At 39.6% G+C, this 7,365-nt stretch overlaps 1 pseudogene; it reads left to right on the top strand.

The window, feature by feature from the left end:
- The first annotated feature begins 459 nt into the window (after positions 1-459).
- Positions 460-556, top strand: LOC130033735 (uncharacterized; annotated as a pseudogene).
- Positions 557-7,365: the final 6,809 nt, after the last annotated feature.

The following is a 7,365-nucleotide window of genomic DNA, read 5'->3' as shown; positions in this document are numbered from 1 at the left end:
AGCCTCATGAGTCTCAACTTCCGTTCAAGTTGAACTTATAATAATGTGGAATGAAATCATCAATATGCTCCTCACCTCTTCCTTCAGGAGAAAAATCCTACTTACATTCAAGGTGGTCAAAGTGCAGACAACACCATCCACCTTTTCCTGGAGATGTACGCGGGACTGCGGTGAGAACAGCAAAAGGCTCTAGTTTAATGGTATTAATGAAGGTTTCAGGGAAGTGCATTAAATAGGACTCATATAACATCTTCTAAAAGAATTATTTTGTAAAACTGATGCCTTGATTATGGTAAAAGATAATATGGTAAAAACCATATTTTTCTTTCTGGGACATTAAAGTTCTAAATCTATCAAGCTGCTTTGAAATACTTTCCTTGATTAGGTACCACTCTCTGCCATAGGGTAAGTAAGGACAACACTCAAAGTAATCAGAAGAGAAAAATTAACTCCTACTAGGTTTGGTTACACATATACTAAAATTGAAATGATACAGAGATTATCATGGTCCTTGCACAGAGACGACATGCAAACTTGTAAAGAGCTCCATATTTTTGTTGCAAGAAGAACTAACACGGCTACTTTAAGCTAAGGCAATCCCCACAAGTACAAAAATTCTACATAAAGATAGCACAAATCCCCATAACAACAATCTCTCTCAATGTCTATGGACTAAATGTGCCAATTCAGAGGCACAGAATAGGAAGATGAATTAGAAAACTGAACCCAACATTCTGATGCCTGCAAGAAACACATCTGAGCAATCAAAGCAACCATGGGCTAAAAGTAAAAGGCTGGAAAACAAGTCTTCAAGAAAAGAACACCTCCACAAAGCTGGAGTAGCCATACTAGTATCAGACCACGTGGACTTCAGGCTAAAGGTTATAAGAGACAGTGAATGTCATTCTTCACGATCATGGGATCTTTACATCAGAAAGAACTCACCCTCCTCAATGTAGATGCTCAATGACAGACCAGCAAAATACTTAAAAACAACTTCTAATAGACTTAAAAAAAAAAACATTGATAGCAAAACAGTACTAGGTGGAGATTTCAACACTACTTTGTCACTTCTCAATAGATCATACAGACTAAATCTCAGCAAGGAAATATTGTATTTAAGGGAAGTAATGAACAACCGTTGGCTTAGAGAAGAAATCAAAGAGGAAATAAAAAGGTTCCAGAAACAAATGAGAATGAGGACGCGAGCTAGCAGAACTTGTGGGACACAGCAAAAGCAGTGTTAAGAGGAAAGACTATAGCTCTGCCAGAATTCATCAGGAAGAAAGAAAGGGCCTACATGAATAAATTAGAGCTCAAGATTTTGGAAAATGACCAACAAAAGGAGTGCAAACTAGGCTGGAGCAAGGAAATAATAAAATTTGTAGTAGAAATCAATGAGCTAGAATCCCAAAATACAATCCAGAAGACCAATAAAAGCAAAAGCTTGTTATTTGAGAAAATAAACAAGATCAATAAACCTCTAGAAGCCTCTCAAAGAAACAGAAAGAATTCTAATAAATCGTATCAGAAATGCAAAGGGGGGTATCCTAATAGAAACTACAGAAATCCATAGGATCATCAGAGATTATTTTGAGAATCTTTGCAGCAGGAAATGAGAGAATCTTGAATAAATTGATAAATTAATGGATTCCAATTACCTCCCAAGGCTGAACCAAGAAGATTTGGAATACTTGAACCTATCACTACCAAGGAAATTGAAATGATGGTCAAAATATCCCCCCAAACAGAATCCGTGGACCATATGGATTCAATAGTGAAATATTTCAATCCTTTAAAGAGGAACTGCTGCCAACATTTTTCAAGATTTTCCAGGAAATTGAAGAAACAGAAATGCTCCCAAATAGTTTCTATGAGGCAAAGATCACCCTAATACTCAAAACAGACAGAGACACCACAAAAAATGAAAATTACAGACCTATTTCCTTGATGAATACAGATACACAGATTCTCAAGAAAATACCAGCAAAGAGAATCCAGAAACTCAACAAAAGATCACACACTATGACCAAGTAGGTTTATCTTGGGGATGCAAGGATGGCTTAACATTCTCTAGTCAATCAACAGAATACACCATCTCAATAAAATAAAGATAAAAGTCATGTCATCATATCGATAGATGTAGATAAAGCATGTGATGAGATCCAGCACCCATACATGATGAAAAACTCTCAACAAAATGGGAGTTGAAAGTACTTTCTTCAATCTAGTCAAAACAAACTACCACAAACCCACAGCAAGCATTATTCTCAACGGGGAGAAAACTAAAGGCTTGGAGCAGAAATCAATGAGCTAGAATCCCAGAATACAATTAGGCACAAAACAAGTTACCCACTCTCACCACACCTATTCAACATAGTACTTGAAGTACTTGCCATAGGATTTCGGTAAAAAGAAAAGATATCAAGGGCATCCATATAAAAAAGGAAGAACTCAAGCTTTTACTATTTGGAGATGACATGATACTATACTTGGAAAATCCCAAAGAATCTACAAAAAAGCTCCTGGGAACAATAGATTTGTTTCGTAAAGTAGCATATTACAAAATCAATATCCGGTAGTCCATGGCTTTCCCATATATTTCAAATGAAAGAGAAAAAAAGAGATAGAGAAAAACAATCCCATTCACAATAATACCTCAGAAAATCGAGTATATTAGAATCAACTAAAATGTTAAGGAACTATACTTTGGTACTATTGCGGCAACATGGGAAGCTGCCATTGTTGACAACATTGACGAGGAATACAATCCACTGGTTCAGCACCTCCATGAATGTGCGAGGAACACCAAGAGAGAGATAGCCACAAAAAATTGCCTATCTTCGAAAACTCTTGAGCTAATTCGCCAGCATGGTTTGGCGCATGCCTCAGCTGACCGCAAGCTAACGTGTGAGCGTGCAAAGCAGTGCAGAGATGTGATCAAGGAAGACCTAAAAGAGAGAAGAGCAGAAGTACTGGTAGATGCGGCAGAAGCCAGGAAAAGTATTCCTAATGCCTGCCTGTCCTTCGCCAACTATAAGACCAAGATGACTGCCCTCCGACGTCCTGATGGATCCATCACATCCTCCAGAACGGCAGTGGAGAAGATTACCATGATTTCTACTCAAATCTCTTCAATAGCCATGTCCACTTGCCTACATACCAAATTCCACAGGATGGATATGTTGTTCCCAATGTTCTCCCTTCCGAAATCTGACACGCCATTTCGTTGGTAAAGAAACAAATAGCACTCGGCCCAGACAAGGTCAGACCTGAACACCTGAAGAACCTGCAGTCAGTACTTATCAATACACTGGCTCGGCTCTTCACTCGCTACCTGTCTGAATGTAAGTTTCCATCCCAAAGGAAAACCAGCAGGACCGTACTACTGTTCAAGAAGGGAGACATCCATGGCATTGGCAACTATCGCCGGATCTGCCTATTGTCTGTCATCTACAAGTTGTTCACTGGAGTCATCCTAAATAGGATTGGCAGAACACTAGATGAAGGACAACCATGCAAGCAAGCAGGGTTCTGCAAAGGATTCAGCACCATCGACCATATCCACATGATAACCAAGCTCATTGAAGTTTCTCTGGAGTTCAAGATGCCGCTGTTTAACGTTCATTGATTTAAAGAAGGCATTTGATTCTGTTGAGACGGAAGTGGTCATTGAAGCCCTAGCCAATCAGGGCATTCAAGACCAGTACATCAGGATCCTCCGTGAGCTGTATTGCAGATTCACTAGCAGGATCTCACCATTCTACAAAGAAGTGATCGTTGATGTCAAGAGAGGGGTGTGGCAGGGTGATACCCTTTCACCGAAACTCTTCAGTGCCACCTTCGAGAACATCATGCGACGACTGGAATGGGAAGGAATGGGAATGAAGATAGATGGTCGGCAACTACACCACCTCCACTTTGCTGATGACATTGTTTTAATAACACCAAACATCGGCCAAGCGGCACAAATGCTGGCCAACTTTGACCGTGAGTGTGGAAAGGTAGGACTACAGCTGAATCTTAGGAAAATAATGTTTATGCGAAACAGCCTTGTTCCTGATGCCCCATTCACTCTCAATTGAAGGACTATCTCCGAATGCAACAGCTATGTGTACCTAGATCGAGAGGTCAACAAGACAAATGACCTGGCACCCGAGCTGTGCAGGAGGAAGAGAGCAGCTTGGAACGCCTTCAAAAACGTCAAAGAAATAGCTAAGAGGAAGAAGAACCTCCGGCTCTGGGCACATCTCTTTGATTCCACTGTTCTTCCTGCATTAACATATGCCTCAGAGACCTGGGCCCTATGCAAACAAGATGAGAACAGTATTCAGGTCTCCCAAAGAAGAATTGAAAGAGCTATGCTTGGAATATCAGGTTTCACTCAAATGAGAGAGATAATCTGGAGTTCTGACATCCGTTGCCGATCAAGAATCAGGGAGGCTGTCTCTTATGCCAAGGAGTCGAAAATCAGATGGGCTGGTCACGTAATGAGATTTAGAGACGACCGCTGGTCTAGAGCTGTTACCGACTGGATTCCATGGGATGTCAAAAGACCGCGTGGCCGCCCACCTTCCAGATGGTCAGACTTCTTCGTCAAGATCATGAAAGATCGGTTTGAGGCCCTTCATGTTCCCGGTTCGAACAGATTCCATTGGGCTACTCTAGCACGCGACAGGGACAAATGGAGATGTTACTGGCGCCCGCTCGAGCAAATCGACGACTAAGGGGAAGTTAAGTGATAAATGATAAAATTTTAAGGAACTATACAAAAAAAAACCCTAAAAACTCTACTTCACGAAATAAGAGAGTATATGAGGAAATGGAATCACATCCCATGCTCATGGATTGAGAGGATTAACACTGTCAAAATGGCAATACACACCAAAGCTCTATAAAGATTTACTGCACTTCCTATAAGGATAGCCATAACATTTTTCAAAGAAATAGATTAAATACTCTTGAAACTCATACACAACAATAAACTCCCATGAAAAGCTAAAGCAATATTTGTTAAAAAGAAGAAGGGAACAGCTTCCCCAACTTGCAACCCTACTACAAAGTCGTAGTAATCAAAATATCATGATATTCAGATAAAGACAGGCCTCACATCAATGGAATATAGTCAAATATCCTGACGCTGGCCCTCAGATTATTATTACCTAATCTTTCATAAAGGCTCAAGAAATATGAAGTTGAGCAAAGAAGTCTCTTCAACAAGTGGTGCTTGGAAACCTGGACAGCAACAGGCAAAAAAAAAAAAATGAACTCAGACCTCTTTATAGTGCCAGGCACAAAGTCAGATCAAATGTATTAAAAACCTCAATATCATACCTGAATTCTTAAGATATATGGAGAAAAATGTGGGACGATCCCTCCATGACATTAAAGCTAAGGGAAACTTCTAGAATGAAACCCCACTAACCAAGGAAGAAGAAATGAAGATAAACAAATGAGACTACATTAAACTAAGACGTTTCTGCAACTTAGAAAAAATGGTGACCATCATAAAAACACAGCCCACATAATGGGGAAAAATTATTTATGCACTACCCATAAAATTAACCTCAAAATTCTGACTGCTGTATCGTTAAGAACACTAAATAGTTCCCGTGAATTTTATTCTTCTTCACATATATTTACTCTAAAATATTTTAGGTTTCATTTTAAACCACAGGTAAAAAATAAAAATTATAATTTTTTTAAAAATTAAAAATAACCCCTATGCATAGCCAGGTGCGATCCAAAAAAAAAAAAACAAGAAAAACAAGCAAGCAAATAAGCAAGAAAGAAAGAAATTAAAAATTAAAAAATAATGCTGTTTGCAATGCTAAGGATCAATCCCAGATCATCATACAATGGAAGACAAATGCTCTATCCCTGAGTTATATCCCTGTTCTTACACATTTAAAAAGGTCTTTTTTGATGTCTCATTGCATTTTATTTTTTAAAAAATGATTTTCTTAGTATACCTGGTCACCATCGTACCGCCTAATTCTTGACCTTTTCTTCACTTGTATATTTTACCTCTAAGATTCAGTTGTCATCTTATCCTTCCTATAGCCATGCTTTCCTTTGACAAACTTTCCAAGATCATGTCTGGCTTGCTTTAACATGGCATAAAATGGAAACGTTATTTTCTCTATGCTCTCACGCCAGAGGTGATGATGTTTTCGACCCAGGAGAACTCTTTTCTGGTGAGCTTCCTGGCTGTTTCTATTTGACTGCAAAATATCTAAAGGTAAGGCATCATCTTTTTGTTTTTGCGTTTTTGGGTCACACCTGACGATGCACAGGTGTTACTCCTGGCTCTGCAGTCAGGAATTACTCCTCACGGTGCTTGGGGGGACTATACAGGATGCTGGGAATCTAACCTGGGTAGGCCATGTGCAAGGCAAATGCCCTACCTGCTGTACTGTAGCTCCAGCTCCACCCCCCCTCTCCATAATTCATCATCTTGAGGGCCTCAGATTTTTACCTTCGATTTAGAAACTTCATCTTTACATTGACACAGTAAATTGAAACCACAGAATCATTGAATGGCATGTTATAATGGTAGCAGCCATGAGCAAACATTCATGCCATAAGTTGGTATGAATGAATTCTGTCTCAGAGGCTTCACTTCTGAGGATACCTGTCACTACCTCCTTTCTGTTACGTATCCCAGGATCAGAATCTACATCAGGCCAGCAGTAGAAATTGTCCACCCAAAAGCTAGCCTTCCACTGGGATCAGAATCCTTGATCCATGTAACTTGTAATTTTTCATTCATGATTTGTTGACCTTGTTTCAGGCAGAGGCATCCAGAGCATAAACTCAGCTTTCCAGTAGTTTCCACAGGAAATCCAAATACCTAAGAATGTTATCATTTCTGACACCACTGTTAAAGATTTTTTTGGAATCCCACGGTAAGATACTATCATTAATGTTATAATATTACTGTTCTCCATAGTCCAGATCTCCCCAAAGAACTCTCTACCCTCCTCACTCCAAGTATAGACTCCAGTTTATCATTCTCCTGAACGTACTTCTATTTGTTTCACTCAGGTTCTCCCCTAAAGTGTACAAGTTAAGTTCATACCACTCGAAGTTCTTATTCCTAAACTACCAGAGTGGGCTTGGTCCTCAAGCTTGTGTTCTTCCTTAAAGAAATACCATGCTTTCTTTCTGTATGTCACTCTTTGCTTGCTTTGTAAAACGAGTGGTCTCTCTTGAACATATATTCCATTCCATTCCACCCAATGCCTGTTTCACAAGTTTCTAAGTGTTGTTCAATAAAATCTATTTTTCTTCACAGCGGTAGGGCGTTCGCCTTACAAGCGGTCAACATGACCGACCCGAGTTCGATTCCTCTGCCACTCTCAG

This window comes from Sorex fumeus, unplaced genomic scaffold, assembly GCF_029834395.1.
Source record: "Sorex fumeus unplaced genomic scaffold, SorFum_2.1 ptg000054l, whole genome shotgun sequence".
NCBI lineage: Eukaryota > Metazoa > Chordata > Mammalia > Eulipotyphla > Soricidae > Sorex > Sorex fumeus.
The sequence above is the reverse complement of the archived record's forward strand: the minus strand, read 5'-3'. Positions and strand labels throughout refer to the sequence as shown.